Raw genomic sequence first — 19,011 nt, 5'->3', positions numbered from 1 at the left:
CGGAGATGACGTTCCGGGCGTACAGGAGGGCTCTGACTGGGAGGGCCCCTCTCACCGCCAGCCAGGCGAGGTCTTGGTGCCTGTTGGTGAGATCTGGCGATGAGGCATTTTGCCAGATGAACTGGACAGTCTGCTCAGGGAACCACCCCACTGTGTCCATCACGTCCTTCTCCTGCAGTGCCTGCAGGACACTTCGTGCCGACCACTGCCTAATGGCCTTGTGGTCAAAGGCGTTCTCCTGGAAGAACTTTGCTACGTGGGATAGGTATGCCGGCAACGACCAGCTGACTGGGGCGTTGCGCGGGAGTGGGGCCAGACCCATCCTTCGCAGCCAGGGCGACAGGTAGAACCTGGGCACATAGTGGTACTTGGTGCCCACATACCTGGGCTCTACACACAACCTGATGCAGCCACATACGAAGCTGGCCATCAGGGTGAGGGCGACATTGGGGACGTTCTTGCCCCCGTTGTCCAGGGACTTGTGCATGGCGGTCCGTCTCACCCGCTCCATCTTGGATCCCCAGACGAATCTGAAGACAGCCCGGGTGATATCCGAGCTGTAGGAGCGGGGGACGGGCCAGACCTGCGCCAAGTACAGCAGCCCTGAGAGCACCTCACACCTGATGACCAGGTTCTTGCCCGTTATCGACAGGGAGCGCCCTCCCCACAGTCCCAGTTTCTGTTTCACCTTGGCAGTCCGCTCCTGCCAGTTCTTGTTGCACGCCTCAGCCCCTCCGAACCAGATCCCCAACACCTTCACGTGGTCAGACCTGATGGTGAAGGGGACGCTGGATCGGTCGGGCCAGTTGCCAAAGAGCATGGCTTCGCTCTTCGTGCGGTTGACCCTGGCCCCCGACGCTAGCTCGAACTGTTCGCAGGTGCCAATCAACCTGCGAACTGACCTCGGATCAGAGCAGAAGACGGTGACGTCGTCCATGTACAGGGAGGTTTTCACTTGGGTCCCTCCACTGCCTGGCAGCGTCACCCCTCTTATGCCCTCATCCCTCCTGATGGCTTCCACAAAGGGTTCTATGCAGCAGACAAACAAGACAGGGGAGAGGGGGCAGCCCTGCCTGACTCCAGACCTGATGGGGAAGCTGTCTGTTTCCCACCCGTTGACCTGGACTGCACTACGGATGTCTGTGTAGAGCAGTCTGATCCAATTCCGGATTCCCTCCCCAAATCCCATTTTGGAGAGCACGTCCGCCATGTACGTGTGCGATATCCTGTCGAAGGCCTCCCGCAACTTCCTGTCGTCTATCACGCAGGTCTTAGACGACGGCAAGCGGGAGAGTCTGGATCAGCCACTGACCCTGGACGAGCTGACAGGCTCCATCCGTTCCTTCGGGTCGGGTAAGACTCCCGGAAGCGACGGCTTACCGGCCGAGTTGTACTCGGCTCTGTGGAACTGGATGGGCCCAGACCTGCTGGAAGTGTACAACGCTATGCTTCTGGCCGGCAGTATGTCTGAGTCCATGAGGAAGGGCATCATCACCCTCATCTACAAGCAGAAGGGGGAAAGGGAGGACATTAGGAATTGGAGACCCATCTCTCTCCTGAATGTGGACTACAAGATCCTGTCCAAGGCTATCGCCAACAGGGTCAAGTCTGCTCTGGGACAGGTGATCCACCCGGACCAAACCTGTGCTGTACCGGGCAGGAAGATCTCAGACAGCCTCGCGCTGCTGAGGGACACCATCGCCTACGTGCAGGACAGGGGGGTGGATGCCTGCCTGGTCAGCTTGGACTGATAAGAACAGATACTACACTTGATCTTAGCCAAAAGGCCGAGAAGCGATACCACAAATGTCCGGACCCTTTCGGATCTTGCTAGTCTTCCCTCTATTAAGTTGGACCGACTGTCTACAGGACACCGATTTATCCTACCTCTCTTCAACTTTTGAAGTAGGTTTGGTGTAATTTCGCTCAGTCTTTGACATAAGTTGTATTTTTCTCCCTTGTCGCGAAATCTCTTTCGGAACACAGCTGATCATGTAAAATAGCGGATATTCCGCCAACCAAATGAGAGAGGCGGCCCTGGTTTGTATGCAAACTCCTCCTCCTCAGCTGTTCTGCCCGCCCTCTAGCGTCTGATGTCATTGCAAGCGTGATGACGTTTACGGAAGGCGTTGCAGCGAGAGAAGCGAAGTTGCGGCCCGGTCGTTTGGCGAGCCTGGCGGGGCAGGTGATTGGGGAGGGGTCCTCCGGAAACGGGAGGAGGGTGGCTAGGAACATCGGGTGGAAGCGATGGCTGGGGATTGCGAAGAAGGAGAGGGTTGTAAATGGGGTAAGTGAGGTCGTTTGATGGGGGACGATGGGTAGTTGAGTTGGTCGGGGAGAGGGACGAGATAGAGTCGGATGAAAGGGAGGGGGTAGGGTTGCAACTCGGACAATATTTAAGTGTGCGCTGGCATGTGGCAAATAACAGCATTGCAGTCAATGGATTATTTCCACAGAAAATAATCTAACCGTCCGGCTGGACTTCATTGGTAAAGAAAGCTTGTTGACCAGAACTGGTTCCATTAAGAAATCGGCGATAATCGGGAGAATGTGGGTATACTACTTTCCTGACATCCGAAGGCCTTTCTGCCGTATCCCACCAGCCAAATACCGGAAGTAATTATGAACATTCCGTATTTGCCTAAGTTTGTCCAGCTCCATCCAGCATTTAACAACATTCTCCAACCTATGGCTTGTATCACTTACTACGTCTCCAAGGAGGGAAAAAAAAGGTGGAAATCTGGGGAAAAGAGGCATAAAATGCCGAAAAGGATTTGGTGGTAATGCAGCATTCTGTAGAGAAAGAAGCAGTTAATGATTCAGATGTGATTCTTAATCATGGCAGTGATCTTTCATCAGTTCTAAGAGCCATTAACCTGACACATTTGCTCTATTTCTCTGCAAAATGCTGACTGAAGTGGCAACTATTCCCAGCACTTATTTTATTTCAAAAGATTGCCATTCTGTCGTTATATTATTCTCCCAGTTCCTTTCGTCCATCCCTGGGGAGCAATTTTTTTTTTGCAGGACCAGCCACAGATTAGCGTTTCAATAACCCTATGCAGTGAACCCTATTCGTTCAACACTATTGGTGTGATAGAAGAATACTAAGTTGTAGATTACAGAATGTTAAATAACCAGCACTGTAACATTCTGACTTCTTTGCCTTTCTCCCGCTGTGGTTTGGGAACTTTAAAGCTTGGCTGTTTGCAAGGCTGAAGTTTCTCAAATTTATTTTAATCATTTTCTTTTAAATGGTAGTGTAGCTGTGATTGAACAGGGAGATTGCTCTTCAGTGCCAGGGCACATCTCCTGGGCAGAATGTACTAGCCACAGGTCTTTATGATGCATGTTCTACGGGTCTATGGTGGCCAGTGCTATCATGTTTGCTGTTGTGTTCTGAGGCAGCAGGCTGAGGGTAGCAGACACCGACAGAATCAACAACCCCAGCATCTGCAGATTATTTTGTGTGAACAGAATCAACAAACTCATTCGTAAGGCCAGTGATGTTGTGGGGATGGAACTGGACTCTCTGACGGTGGTGTCTGAAGAGAGGATGCTGTCCAAGTTGCATGCTATCTTGGACAATGTCTCCCATCCACTACATGATGTACTGGTTGGGCACAGGAGTACATTCAGCCAGAGACTCATTCCACCGAGATGCAGTACAGAGCGTCATTCCTGCCTGTGGCCATCAAACTTTACAACTCCTCCCCTGGAGGGTCAGACACCCTGAACCAATAGGCTGGTCCTGGACATATTTCCTTGCATAATTTACATATTACTATTTAACTATTTATGGTTTTATTATTATTTATGGTGCAACTGTAATGAAAACCAATTTCCCCCAGGATCAATAAAGTATGACTATGATTTTGGGTTACAGAGTTACCCTGGGACCAGCCTGCTGTGAGTTGCCAAGAGTACTGCGATTGGGATGCAAAGAAACTACCTGACACCATGGAAGAAGATTGAACCTTTCTCATTGAGTAAGGAAATGATTTGTAATCTGCCCTTTGGCTAGTGCCGCATTGAGTATAGTGAAGTAATTTGGTGTTGTTTTAAAATTTTGGGCTGTTTTTGGAGCGTTCAAAGGTAGACAGGTAAAACTTTCTCCACCACATTGATGACGTCATTGATGCTGTTTCCAGCTCCCGTGTGGAGCTCGTCAGACTTAGTCTGGAGTGAGCCCTGACGAAGGGTCTCGGTCTGAAACGTCGACTGTACCTCTTCCTAGAGGTGCTGCCTGGCCTGCTGCGTTCACCAGCAACCTTTATGTGTGTTGCTTAAAATTCCAGCATCTGCAGATTTCCTCATGTTGTCGTCAGATTTGTCAACTTTCCCACCAACATACACCCCCTCTCTCAAATTTGCTTGGTCCATTTTCATGATCTCACTCCCCTTTCCTGATCTGTCTCTCTCTGTCTCCAGAAACGGATTACCTTCTGGCCTCTTTAACAAACCTACTGACTCCCACAGTTACCTTGTCCACAACAGTTACTTTCTGACATTAAATGGACTTATGGAAACTCTGCTCACACTGTCACTTTCAAGGATACTATTCCCTTCTCTCAGTTTCTTTGTCTCTGCTGCATCTGATTTTATGAGGAGGTTTTTCATGCTAGGACATCCAAGAAATCTTTTTTCAATCAATAAAGGGGTTTCCTGCCCACTGCAATCAATACAGAACTCACCCGTAACTTCTCCATTTCCTGCACGTCTGCCCTCTCCCCATGTCCCCTCCACGACATAATAACGATAGGATTACCTTTTCTGCATCTGCCATTCACTGAAGCTCTGCATTCAACATATTCTCTGCAATTTCCACTATCTCCACCAGGATCTCACCACCAGGCACATCTTCCTCTCCACGTCCGTCTCCATTTATCACAGGGATCACTCTCGCTGTGACTCTCGTCTGCCAAACACCCTGCAACCACAATAAGTGTTACATCTATCCCTACACCTCTTTCATAATCACTCTTCCTCCCAGTGTAGCCTCCTCTACATCAGTGAGACCCAACTCAGTTTGGAGATCACTAACTGATGCACAAACACGAGGAATTCTGCAGATGCTGGAATTTTAAGCAACACACATCAAAGTTGCTGGTGAACGCAGCAGGCCAGGCAGCATCTCCAGGAAGAGGTACAGTCGACAGTTTAGGCCGAGACCCCTCGTCAGGACTAACTGAAGGAAGGGTCTCGGCCTGTAACGTCGACTGTACCTCTCCCTAGAGATGCTGCCTGGCCGACTAATTGATACATCTTCACTCTTTCTGCTACAAGCAGGACGAGAGGAGGAGTACACAGGTTGGAAAACCTTGAAAACCTTTGATTCCCCAGTTCTCTGGTGGGAAGCCACCAAGGAGAACATCAAGAAGTTCTTCATACGCAAGGGTATCCAGAAAGCAAGCCAGGAGCAGAGGGAACTGGTCGAGGCAGGTTTGAGGTTGTCATTTAAAGTTAAATTGGACAGGAAAGGAATGGAAGGTTATGGGCTGAGTGCAGGTCGGTGGGACTAGGTGAGAGTAAGAGTTCAGCGTGGACTAGAAGGGCCAAGATGGTCTCTTTCCGTGCTGTAATTGTTATATGGTTATATGGAACTGCGTAAACTCCAGACAGAGTTGCAGTAACTCCTCCTTCTGCAGTCGAAGGGGGTGGATGTCGGGGAGGAACTGCGAGAGGTGAAGAGCCCGAAAGCCCAGCACCTTGCCGCTGAATCCTCCAAGATCATCTACCGATCAAGGGTCCAAACCGTGGAGCAGGACGAGACGTGCTCAGGCTTCTTCTTCCAGAAGGTGCACAAGGGGAGCTCTGTGATCCTCAACCTTAAGGAAGAGGACGGCTCAGTCGTGTCCTCGTAGAATGACGTACTGAGGATCTGCAGGTCCTTCTATGCCGGTCTGTACGATGAAAAGGCCACAGAATCCACAGCCTCCCGCAACTTCCTGTCATCTATCACGCAGGTCTTAGGCGACGGCAAGCGGGAGAGTCTGGATCAGCCACTGACTCTGGTCGAGTTGACAGGCTCCATCCATTCCTTTGGGTCGGGTAAGACTCCCGGAGGCGACGGCTTACCGGCTGAGTTGTACTCGGCTCTGTGGAACTGGATGGGCCCAGACCTGCTGGAAGTGTACAACGCTATGCTTCTGGCCGGCAGTATGTCAGAGTCCATGAGGAAGGGCACGATCACCCTCATCTACAAGCAGAAGGGGGAAAGGGAGGCCATCAGGAATTGGAGACCCATCTCTCCTGAATGTGGACTACAAGATCCTGTTGAAGGCCATTGCCAACAGGGTCGAGTCTGCTCTGGGACAGGTGATCCACCCGGACCAAACCTGTGCTGTACCGGGCAGGAAGATCTCAGACAGCCTCACGCTGCTGAGGGACACCATCGCCGATGTGCAGGACGGGGGTGAACGCCTGCCTGTTCAGCTTGGACCAGGAGAAAGTCTTCGACAGGATATCGCACACGTACATGGCGGATGTGCTCTCCAAAATTGGTTTTGGGGAGGGAATCCGGAATCAGATCAGACTGCTCGACACAGACATCTGCAGTGCAGTCCAGGTCAATGGGTGGGAAACCTCTCTCCCCTGTCTTGTTTGCTGCATTGAACCCTTTGCCGAAGCCATCAGGAGGGATGAGGGCATAAGAGGGGTGATGCTGCCAGGCAGTGGAGGGACCCAAGTGAAAACCTCCCTGTACATGGACGACGTCACCCTCTTCTGCTCTGATCGGAGGTCAGTTTGCAGGTTGATTGGCATCTGCGAACAGTTTGAGCTAGTGTCGGAGGCCAGGGTCAACCGCACGAAGAGCGAAGCTATGCTATTCGGCAACTGGCCGGACCGATCCAACGTCCCCTTCGCCATCAGGTCTGACCACGTGAAGGTGTTGGCGATCTGGTTTGGAGGGGCTGAGGCGTGCAACAAGAACTGGCAGGAGCGGACTGCCAAGGTGAAACAGAGACTGGGACTGTGGGGAGGGCGCTCCCTGTCGATAACGGGCAAGAACCTGGTCATCAGGTGTGAGGTGCTCTCAGGGCTGCTGTACTTGGCGCAGGTGTGGCCCGTCCCCAGCTCCTGCAGCTCGGAAATCACCCGAGCTGTCTTCAGATTCGTCTGGGGATCCAAGGTGGAGCGGGTGAGACGGACCGTCATGCACAAGTCCCTGGATAATGAGGGCAAGAACGTCCCCAATGTCGCCCTCATTCTGATGGCCAGCTTCGTGTGTGGCTGCATCAGGTTGTGTGTAGAACCCAGGTATGTGGGCACCAAGTACCACTCTGTGCCCAGGTTGTACCTGTCACCCGGGCTAGGAAGGATGGGTCTGGCCCCACTCCCGCGCAACGCCCCAGTCAGCTGGTCATTGCTGCCATACCTGTCCTTCATAGAAAAGTTCTTCCAGGAGAACGCCTTTGACCACAGGGTCATCAGGCAGTGGTCGGCACGTAATGTCCTGCAGCCACTGCAGGAGAAGGACGAGATGGACACAGTGGGGTGGTTCCTTGAGCAGACCGTCCAGTTCATCTGGCAAAATGCCTCATCGCCAGACCTCACCAACAATCACCAGGACCTTGCCTGGCTGGCGATGAGAGAGGCCCTCCCAGTCAGATCCCTCCTGTACGCCTGGAACATCGTCTCCGCTCCCCACTGCTCACGGGAGGACTGCAGTGAGGAGGAGTCTGTGACCCACCTCTTCGCACACTGTCAGTTCGCAGAGAGGGTGTGGAGGATGACGGAAGGGACGGTGTCACGTTTCAACCCCAGCAGCTGCGTAACAGAGGACTCTCTGATCTACGGGCTGTTCCCGGGGACGCACACGGAGACCAACATCCGGTGCTGCTGTCAGATCATCAACTCGGTGAAGGACGCTCTTCGGTCGGCCCGAAAATTGATGATTTACCAGCACATGGAGATGTCCGTGGGAGAATGTGCTGCCGACTGGCACATTCTCAGCTGCAGGAGTACCTTATTGTTGCCAAACAATTGATACTAGAGCGTACAATCATCACAGCGATATTTGATTCTGCTCTTCGTGCTCCCTGGAGTACAAATCGATAGTAAATATTAAAAATTTAAATTATAAATCACGTGCTGAGGGATGCACTCAAACTTGGTGCAGCCACCGCAAAAGCCGGGTGGAGAAGGACCACAGTTTAAGGTTTGTCACCCGCGCGCGGGAGTGCGAGGAGTCGGGTGGCGAAGAGTATTCCTCTCCTCAGTGGTGTGGATAGATGAATCAACATCGTGCTACAGGAGTGGCTGGAAATGTGGAAAGGTATAGACTGTAATGGAACATCAGTAAAGGAATGAGAGTCAATGAATGATTTATTGTAAACATCTTTATTTTGAATAAGGACAGAGTAAACACATGATTTATTGTAAATAACTTTATTTATTCTATAAGGACTTAGGGTCAACAAATGTTTTTTTGCAAATAATTTTATTTTGTAATATTTCTGAATAAAGTATATTTTTCAAAAAAATCAGTTATCAGTTTAAAATCTGATGCGTCCCTTATCTGGGACCATATATTACATTGATTTTTGGAACAGGAAGATGGAATAGGGGCTTCCTTCGTCCACTCCGTGCATCGACCCAGTATTGCAGTCCCCCTCGGAATGCTGCACCTCCCCTCGGGGAGATTAAACAACAAATAAAGAGTAGAATGCAGTTATCCGTACGCATTAACCTTCTTAGGCTTTTTCCCTATTCCTTCGTTGTACTTTCACAGGTAGTGTTAATGGTAAGACTCCTGGCAGTGTGGAGCATCAGAGGGTTCTTGAGGTCCGAGTCCATAGGATGCTCAAAGCAGCTGTGCAGGTTGACTCCGTGGTTAAGAAGGTGTACGGTATATTGGCCTTCATCAATCGTGGCATTGAATTTAGGAGCCGAGAGGTAATGTTGCAGCTATATAGACACTGGTCAGACCCCACTTGGAGTACTGGCTCAGATCTGGTCGCTTCACTACAGGAAGGATATGGAAACCATGGGGAGGGTGCAGAGGAGATTTACAAGGATATTGCCTGGATTGGGGAGCATGCCTTATGAGAATAGGTTGAGTGAACTTGGCCTTTTCTCCTTGGAGCAACAGAGGATGAGAGGTGGCCTGATAGAGGTGTATAAGATTATGAGATGCTTTGATTGTGGGGGTGTGAGCTGGGTCTGTGCGGAGGAAGCTTGACTCTGTCTGGCCCCGGGTTTGTGTGCCAGGTCTGTAAAGAGGGAGCTTCAGCCCGTGTTGATTGCTTCTGTTCCCTTCTGTTTGCGACCTTGGTGGACGTGGGTCCGATATTATACAGTATATGAGCTTCCAATCTCCTTTATTGTTTTTGACTGTGAGAGCAAGAAAGCACGCAGGAAGGTGGGGATCAGGATAGTGCGAGTATCTGGCGTGAGAGGATGCGGTGGTCAGCCGGGATGGGGAGTGAACAGATCCTGGGGACCAGACACTATCAGACTGACATCCCTCAGCCTGGAGCTGAGACGCTGCCGTACCAGTGTGAGGAGCTCACACCATTATTGCAGTTCACCGGGTGCGGTGGGCAGCAGTAACCCCAGGGTACTGTTTCTCCTCTAGTGAGACTCGAGTCCGACACCAAGACAGGAAATTACAGTGGTTTATTGATTTCATCATGACAAATGTAAATTAAACAATGTGTGAGCTGCTCGTGTGCAGGGATAAATAAGCTGCTCCCGACTCACTCAGAATCACACACAATTAACTGACCGGTGACAATGAGTGACAGATTGAATAATCAGTCCCGTTTCTCACCGTCACTCTGCATCGGGGAACCGATGATTATAAAATCACACTTCAGGGCCGTGTCTGAGATCGCTGCAGATCCAGGGTCACTGCCGAGGTATTTGTCAATTTAACATCATTATATCAGCCAGACTGCCGAATGCACCGTCCTCAGCAAGGGAGCAAAAGGATTCTCTCCCGGGATAATCCCGCCCCGGGACACCGGTGTCCCAGACTGAACCCCGGCCCCCGGGCTCTTCCTGTCTAATTCCCCGGGGTCTCGTGGGGGAGTCTCAAACCCGCACATCCACTGGAAGCTGTGCCACTGGACAGGAGGCGGAAATTAATCACTGTGGGAACGCTCCGAACGACAGACAGCTTCAGGCTGGAGCCAGTTCCGTTAGAACGGTTGGGAATTAAACCTGGCGTGCAGCCATTAAAGGGGAGGGCAGGGAATTGGCCAAAATGTCCCCCATCAAAAAAGGTAGTAGGGATAGTTTGGGTAATTATAGACCAGTGAGCCTTACGTCTGTGGTGGGAAAGCTGTTGGAAAAGATTCTTAGAGATAGGATCTATAGGCATTTAGAGAATCATGGTCTGATCAGGGACATTCAGCATGGCTTTGTGAAGGGCAGATCGTCTCTAACAAGCCTGATAGAGTTATTTGAGGAGGTGACCAGGCATATAGATGAGGGTAGTGCAGTGGATGTGATCTATATGGATTTTAGTAAGACATTTGACAAGGATCCACACGGTAGGCTTATTCAGAAAGTTAGAAGGCATGGGATCCAGGGAAGTTTGGCCAGGTGGATTCAGAATTGGCTTGCCTGCAGAAGGCAGAGGGTGGTGGTGGAGGGAGTACATTCAGATTGGAGGATTGTGACTAGTGGTGTCCCACAAGGATCTGTACTGGGACCTCTACTTTTCGTGATTTTTATTAACGACCTGGATGTGGGGGTAGAAGGGTGGGTTGGCAAGTTTGCAGACGACACAAAGGTTGGTGGTGTTGTAGATAGTGTAGAGGATTGTCAAAGATTGCAGAGAGACATTGATAGGATGCAGAAGTGGGCTGAGAAGTGGCAGATGGAGTTCAACCCGGAGAAGTGTGAGGTGGTACACTTTGGAAGGACAAACTCCAAGGCAGAGTACAAAGTAAATGGCAGGATACTTGGTAATGTGGAGGAGCAGAGGGATCTCGGGGTGCATGTCCACAGATCCCTGAAAGTTGCCTCACAGGTGGATAGGGTAGTTAAGAAAGCTTATGGGGTGTTAGCTTTCATAAGTCGAGGGATAGAGTTTAAGAATCGCTATGTAATGATGCAGCTCTATAAAACTCTGGTTAGGCCACACTTGGAGTACTGTGTCCAGTTCTGGTCACCTCACGAAAGGAAGGATGTGGAAGCATTGGAAAGGGTACAGAGGAGATTTACCAGGATGCTGCCTGGTTTAGAAAGTATGCATTATGATCAGAGATTAAGGGAGCTAGGGCTTTACTCTTTGGAGAGAAGGAGGATGAGAGGAGACATGATAGAGGTGTAGAGGATAATAGGAATAGATAGAGTGGATAGACAGCGCCTCTTCCCCAGGGCACCACTGCTCAATACAAGAGGACATGGCTTTAAAGTAAGGGGTGGGAAGTTCAAGGGGAATATTAGAGGAAGGTATTTTACTCAGAGAGTGGTTGGTACATGGAATGCACTGCCTGAGTCAGTGGTGGAGGCAGATACACTAGTGAAGTTTAAGAGACTACTAGACAGGTATATGGAGGAATCTAAGATGGGGGGCTTACATGGGAGGCAGGGTTTGAGGGTCGGCACAACATTGTGGGCCGAAGGGCCTGTACTGTGCTGTACTATTCTATGTTCTATGTCTATGTTCTACGGAAGTATTTTTTACTTAATCTGAGATTTTTATTCTGCCATATATAAGAGGAACTTTTGGAATCAACAGTATTAAAAAAGGATTTAGGAAAAAAAATTGAACTTCAATAAGTCCTTATGCTTCTTATTAATCAATTTGTAACCGGAAAAGTTACTCAACTGAGGAAGCAGAGCTAACACTGCCGGAATGGATTTCTCAGGGTTAGAGATATATAATAATTAATCATCTGCATATAGTGATAGTTTGTGTATCTCATTCCTGCGGGTAATGCCAAATATATTAGGAGAGTCACGAATAGCAATAGCTAAAGGTTCCAGGGCAATATCAAATAATAATGGACAAAGAGGGCAACCCTGCCGAGTACCAGGAAATAACTGAAAAAAGGGAGATCTTTGATTATTGGTAAATGCCGAAGGGGGTAAGGTATATCAGTTTAATCCAAGATATAAATATCGGACTAAAATTGAATTTCTCAAGCGAATTAAACAAATATGTCCATTCGACTCTGTCAAAAGCTTTCTCAGTGTCCAGTGAAATGACACATTCTGGAGTTCTGGATGAAGAAGTATAAACAATATTCATTGATCTCCTAATATTAAAGAAGGAATAATGATTTTTAATAAATCCAGTCTGGTCAACAGAAATAATTGGAGGCAATACTTTCTCCAGTCTAGTTGCCAGTAATTTTGAAAATATCTTGGAATCCACATTTAGCAAGGATATAGGCCTATAAAGTTTCAAAGAAAGAAAAATAAAAAGTAAAAAAGAATAAATAAAATACAGAATCAGTAAAGAAAGAAAACTCATCCGAAAATACGAAAAATACCTACCCTACAAACCCAGGGCAAAAGCCCTCAGATTATAAAAATCCAAAGCTGTAAGCTTTTGGAGAGATGTTTTGAAAACCCTATCAAAAGTTTTGGATCTGGATCTACTGAAAAAACAAGCATGTAAGAACAAAGAGAATAAACAACAGTCCGTTAATTAGTCCGGAGCAGAGGAACGCTGATTGTCAAGAAAACTGAGCTTCATCCGGAGATTTAAACAGACGACGAGAGTTATCGGCAAGAACAATTTTCAAACGTGCTGGAAACAGCAACGCTGGTTAAGGCCTTTTTGATAAAATTCTGACATCTGTGATTTAAAAGCTATCCATTCCCTCAGAACTTCAGGACTGAAATCTTCAACGAGGCAAAATTTGAAACTTTGAAATTCGATCATATCTTTCCGCTGCGCAGCTCGTACCACACGATCCTTCATGTGAGCATAATGGAACAGAATAATAATGGGTCTCAGTTTAAATTCTCTGGAAGGTTTGGGGCGCAATGTATGGTGCACACGATCGAGCAATGGAGGGGCCTCCAAAACCTCTGAACCAAACACATCCATTAAAAATTGAGAAAAGTATTTGGTAGGATCGGCCGTCTCGATATCTTTGGGAAGCCCGATTATCCGCAAGTTCTGTCATCGGGATTGATCTTCGAGATCAATAATCTTGGATTTATAACGTTCCAACATGGGATGTTGAAGCCAGATTTTTTTCCAGGGCTTCAATCTTTTGTCCTCTGCCAACGGGCAGCATCCAGTTCTGAAATTCTAGTTTGCTGTTGATCAATTTCACATCTAAACGATCTAATATCATCTTGAATCATCGTCAAAACTTCTTCAAACACAGCAAATCTTTGATTAAGTTTTTCCTCTAGAAGATTCGACATTATTTCAAAAGATATTGGTATTTGCTTAGATGCTTTAGGATCGCCATCGTTTTTTTCCCGTTGCTGTTGGAGTCTTTCCCATTTTTAACTTCTCGTCCTCTGGTTCACATTTCCAGCGAGTTAAAATCAAAGTTCAAAGATATATTTGTGTTATAAACCTATTAGTGTAGGTATAAACAGATTAAATAAGGGTGGTTACGGGTAAAAGAAGTAAAGGGAATGGAGCGAAGCCAAAATGTACCTCACACCATGAGCGCCTCCTGGAGAGTCCATTTCAAAAAAGGTTGTTAGCTTAATCTATAAACGGTTATTGAGTTCACGAATGATATCTGATGATAAAGAGTCATTTTCAGATAATCAATGGAGTAAAACTTTTCATTTGGTTAACAACTCATCTATTTGTGCCTGTCGTTCCTTGATACGGTTCAAGGTAGCGCATCGGGCCCATGTGTCAAAGGATAAACCAGCGCATATTTTCTCCAGTATTAATCCTACTTGTGACAGATGTAATATTGAGCTGGATGCTTTAACTCATAAGTATTGGTCTTGTATAAAGCCAGATAACTTTTGCAGAGATGTTTTTAAAACACTATCAAAAGTCTTGGATCTGGATCTACAACCTAATTTGCTTACGAAATATTCTTGTTTCCGCTCGATGTATGATAGCCGTTTCGACCTTACTGGCTGGGAGAGCCACTTTATTGGAGTGGAAGGATTCTAATCCACCTACAGTCATTTACTGACTCTCCTCCATTATGTCCTGTTTAAGTTTAGAGAAAATAAGAAGTCGGACATTTGATACATCCTTTAAATTTGAGCAAATATGGTGACCTTTTATCCAATATTTTCATTTAATTTGATTTATTACTCTTACGATCTTTTTTTAATCGAAGTTTTAGATTTGATCAGAAAGTCTTTCTCTCTCTCTCTTTTTGGGTCGTATCCTCAAAATGAGATGCCCAGTCCCCCTTTTTTTGTTTTGTTATAGTGTAGTGGTTTTTTTCCCTTTTCATTTAAAACCCAATGTTTTTTCCTTTCTCTTCATAAACTGGTTAAGAGGAGAATTGTTATTTTCATTTTCTTTTATTATATATTAGACTAGTTTAATATCTATGACTTTGACAATGTCTATCTTAATCTTGGTTTATATTGTTACTGATATATATACTTGAACTAATTCTCCTCTTTACTGTATTTATACTTTTAAATCAATAAAAAGGTTAATAAAGAAATTACTGATCACATTATTGTTCAGTGTCACACACTCAGTGACTGTAAACACAATCTCCCACAGTCTTGTACTTACCAGAGTTTCTGTATTTTACACTCCGGGTTCCTCAGAGCCGCAGACACCAGTTTCACTCCTGAATCTCCCAGTTTATTACCACTCAGGTCTAGCTCCGTCAGTGATGGGTTTGTACTGAGAGTGGAGATGAGATCCTCGGCACCAAAATCTGTGAGACCGACACTGTCCAGCCTGGAGATGAGAGAGAGTGAGGGTGAAGGACACAGAGAGACAGGAGACGGTACAAATCCCCAGTGTTTATCAGCAACACAATTACTGATCACATTAATGTTCAGTGTCAGACACCCAGTGACTGTAAACACAATCTCCCACAGTCTGGTACTTACCACAGTTTCTGTATTTTACACTCCGGGTTCCTCAGAGCCGCAGACACCAGTTTCACTCCTGAATCTCCCAGTTTATTCCTCCCAAGTCTGAACACAAACAAACAAGTTGATCAACAAAGTGATTCAAACTGTGGGTCTGAGGGAATTTCTCTCACTCGAATATTTCAGTAAACATTAAACCCTTCGGTAAATCACTGATCGGAGTTCCCATCATTATCAATGTCCCTCACTGCCCAGCTCCAGGGTATTCACCGAATGTCGGTAATTTAGTCTGTCGATGTGACCCTGTGAACTCCACATATTCTGCCTCATTTCCCGATGAGAGAAATGTTTCTGATGTGAGAGACTCCAGAGGGGTAGGGTTAACCATATAACGATATATAACAATTACAGCACGGAAGCAGGCCATCTCGGCCCTTCTAGTCCATGCCAAATGCTTACTCTCACCTAGTCCCACTGACCCGCACTCAGCCCGTAACGCTCCATTCCTTTCCTGTCCATATAGCTATCCAATTTTACTTTAAATGACAACATCGAACCTGCCTCAACCACTTCTGCTGGAAGCTCGTTCCACACAGCTACCACTCTCTGAGTAAAGAAGTTCCCCCTCATGTTACCCCTAAACTTTTGCCCTTTAACTCTCAACTCATGTCCTCTAGTTTGAATCTCCCCCAATTTCAATGGAAAAAGCCTATCCACGTCAACTCTATCTATCCCCCTCATAATTTTAAATACCTCTATCAAGTCTCTCCTCAACCTTCTACGCTTCAAAGAATAAAGACCCAACTTGTTCAATCTTTCTCTGTAACATAGGTGATGAAACCCCGGTAACATTCTAGTAAATCTTCTCTGTACTCTCTCAATTTTATTGACATCTTTCCTATAATTCAGTGACCAGAACTGTACACAATACTCCAAATCTGGCCTTACCAATGCCTTGTACAATTTCAACATTACATCCCAACTCCTATACTCAATGCTCTGATTAATAAAGGCCAGCAAACCAAAAGCTTTCTTCACCACCCTATCCACATGAGATTCCACCTTCAGGGAACTATGCACCATTATTCCCAGATCCCTCTGTTCTACAGCATTCTTCAATGCCCAACCATTTACCATGTATGTCCTATTTTGATTAGTCCTACCAAAATGTTGTACCTCACATTTATCAGCATTAAACTCCATCTGCCATCTTTCAGCCCACTCTTCTAACTGGCCTAAATCTCTCTGCAAGCTTTGAAAACCTACTTCATTATCCACAACTCCACCTACCTTCGTATCATCTGCATATTTACTCATCCAATTTACCACCCCATCATCCAGATCATTAATGTATATGCCAAACAGCATTGGACCCAGTACAAATCCCTGAGACACACCGCTAGTCACTGGCCTCCAATCTGACAAACATTTATCCACCACTACTCTCTGGCGTCTCCCATCCAGCCACTGCTGAATCCATTTTACTACTTCAATATTAATACCTAACGATTGAACCTTCCTAACTAACCTTCTGTGTGGAACCTTGTCAAAGGCCTTACTGAAGCCCATATAGACAACATCCACCGCTTTACCTTTGTCAACTTTCCTAGCAACCTCTTCAAAAAATTCAATAAGATTTGTCAAACATTACTTTCCATGCACAAATCCATGTTGACTGTTCCTAATCAGACCCTGTCTATCCAGATAATTATATATACCATATATAGCAATACTCCAATCCTCCGGCACCATCCCCGTTTCTAATGACATTTGAAATATTTCTGTCAGAGCCCCTGCTATTTCCACACTAACTTCCCTTAAGGTCCTAGGGAATATCCTGTCAGGACCTGGAGACTTATCCACTTTTATATTCCTTAAAAGCTCCAGTACTTGCTCTTCTTTAATTATCATAGTTTCCATAACTACCCTCTTTGTTTCCCTTACCATACACAATTCAATATCCTCTCCTTAGTGAATACTGAAGAAAAGAAATTGGTCAAAATCTCCCCCATCTCTTTTGGCTCCATACATAGCTGCCCACTCTGATTCTCTAAGGGACCAATTTTATCCCTTACTGTCCTTTTGCTATTAATATAACGGTAGAAACCCTTTGCATTTACTTTGGATTTATTTTCACCTTACTTGCCAAAACAACCTCGTATCTTCTTCTAGCTTTTCTAATTTCTTTCTCAAGATTCTTTTTACCTTCTTTATATTCCTCGAGCACCTCATTTACTCCATGCTGCCTATATTTATTGTAGATATCTTTCTTTTTCCAAACCAAGTTTCCAATATCCCTTGAAAACCATGGTTCTCTCAAACTTTTAACCTTTCCTTTCAACCTGACAGGAACATAAAGATTCTGTACCCTCAAAATTTCACCTTAAAATGACCTCCATTTCTCTATTACATCCTTCCCATAAAACAAATTGTCCCAATCCACTCCTTCTAAATCCTTTCGCATCTCCTTAAAGTTAGCCTTTCTCCTATCAAAAATCTCAACCCTCGGTCCAGACCTATCCTTCTCCATAATTATATTGAAACTAATGGCATTGTGATCACTGGACCCGAATTGCTCCCAAACACATACCTTCGTCACCTGCCCTATCTCATTCCCTAACAGGAAATCCAGCACTGCTCCTTCTCTAGCTGGTACCTCTATGTGTTGCTGCAAAAATCTATCCTGCACACATTTTACTAACTCCAAACCATCTAGCCCTTTTACAGTCTGGGCTTCCCCGTCTACGTGTGGAAAATTAAAATCTCCCACACTCTCAACCGTGTGCTTACTACAAATATCTGCTATCTCCTTACAAATTAGCTCCTTCAATTCTTGCTCCCCATTTGGTGGTCTAGAATACACCCCTATAAGTGTTACTACACCGTTCCGATTCGTCAGTTCCACCCAAATAGCCTCCCTAGACGAGCCCTCTAATCTATCCTGCCAGAGCACTGCTGTAATATTTTCTCTGAAAAGCAAAGCAACACCTCCCCCTCTTGTCCCTCTGATTCTAGCACACCTGAAGCAATGAAATCCAGGAATATTTAGTTGCCAAACAAACCCCTCCTGCAACCATGTTTCACTAATAGCTACAACATCATACTTCCAGGTATCAATCCATGCTCTAGGCTCATCCACCTTTCTTACAATGCTCCTAGCATTAAAATAAATGCATTTAAGAAATTTTCCACCTCTATCTCTCTGTTTATCACTAACGGTGCAAACAACTTTACTATCTCCTTTTTCTTCCTTCTCCCCTACATCTGTTCCTACACTTTGGTTCCCCTCGCCACTTGTATCTCGTTTAAATCCACTAGAGCCTCTCTAGCAAACCTACCTGCAAGAATTGAAGGATGGAAGTAAGTCCCCCAGTGAGGAAGATTTGTGAATGGGAAAGTGTCGATGGGAGATAGTGGTGGGATTCCAGCCAAGCAAAAGGATAGGAAGATAGAACCTGCAGGAGGTAGGCGGATGAGGAAGCGAGATTCCGCGGGAGGAAGGCAGATGGGGAAGATAGAACCTGCAGGAGGTAGGCGGATGAGGAAGCGAGATCCTGCGGGAGGAAGGCAGATGGGGAAGATAGAACCTGCAGGAGGTAGGCGGATGAGGAAGCGAGATCCTGCGGGAGGAAGGCAGATGGGGAAGAGAGATCCAGCAGGAGGAAGGGGATGGGGAAGAGAGATCCCACAGGATGAAGGGGGATGGGGAAGAGAGATCCTGTGGGAGCAAGGCAGATGAGGAAGCGAGATCCTGCGGGAGGAAGGCAGATGGGGAAGATAGAACCTGCAGGAGGAAGGCGGATGAGGAAGCGAGATCCTGCGGGAGGAAGGTAGATGGGGAAGAGAGATCCAGCAGGAGGAAGGCGGATGAGGAAGCGAGATCCTGCGGGAGGAAGGCGGATGAGGAAGCGGGATCCTGCAGGAGGAAGGCAGATGGGGAAGATAGAACCTGCAGGAGGAAGGCGGATGAGGAAGCGAGATCCTGCGGGAGTAAGGTAGATGGGGAAGAGAGATCCAGCAGGATGAAGGGGGATGGGGAAGAGAGATCCCACAGGA

General features: G+C 46.7%; 1 protein-coding gene and 2 pseudogenes across 1 annotated transcript in view; 1 reads left to right on the top strand and 2 right to left on the bottom strand.

Moving 5' to 3' along the window:
- The window catches only part of LOC140208445 (uncharacterized), a 76,106-nt gene that overhangs the window by 18,388 nt on the left and 38,707 nt on the right, over positions 1–19,011 (bottom strand). The window lies entirely within an intron of this gene.
- Positions 1,717–1,799, bottom strand: LOC140208812 (U2 spliceosomal RNA; annotated as a pseudogene).
- On the top strand, positions 8,456–8,635 carry LOC140208801 (U2 spliceosomal RNA; annotated as a pseudogene).

This window comes from Mobula birostris, chromosome 13 (assembly GCF_030028105.1).
Source record: "Mobula birostris isolate sMobBir1 chromosome 13, sMobBir1.hap1, whole genome shotgun sequence".
In the NCBI taxonomy this organism is placed as follows: Eukaryota; Metazoa; Chordata; class Chondrichthyes; order Myliobatiformes; family Myliobatidae; genus Mobula; species Mobula birostris.
This window is presented reverse-complemented; position numbering and strand designations above follow the sequence as displayed.